Raw genomic sequence first — 389 nt, 5'->3', positions numbered from 1 at the left:
GTGGTTGAGGCGTTCCTTGGATGAAACCTCGCCACGTTCATGGTGGCCGCGCTCGCGCCCCAGCAGAGTGTCCTTCCAGGTTCTCCTACCCGCTCTGTCGTTGTCGTGGTCGCGCCTGGGACCGCCAAGGGGCATGCCATGGCAGCCCATGTCCGCCACCAGGGCACGGGCCTACCACTTGTGATGCTCTTCGTGCAACCCATCCTCGACGTGCATGGTCCAGGTCCGAGTGTGAGGAGCGCGGCGACCTTGGCAACCAGTCTTCAATGTGGTCGACGTGGATGAGAAGATCGTACCGTGTCGCGCCCGGAGGAGGAGCCACCCGGCGATCCGGCGGCGAGAAGCCGTCCATCTCCTCGACGCGTCCCGCGCCATGGGGAAGCTTCCAG

This window comes from Triticum aestivum, chromosome 2A, assembly GCF_018294505.1.
Source record: "Triticum aestivum cultivar Chinese Spring chromosome 2A, IWGSC CS RefSeq v2.1, whole genome shotgun sequence".
In the NCBI taxonomy this organism is placed as follows: domain Eukaryota; kingdom Viridiplantae; phylum Streptophyta; class Magnoliopsida; order Poales; family Poaceae; genus Triticum; species Triticum aestivum.
Note: the sequence above shows the minus strand (reverse complement) of the source record.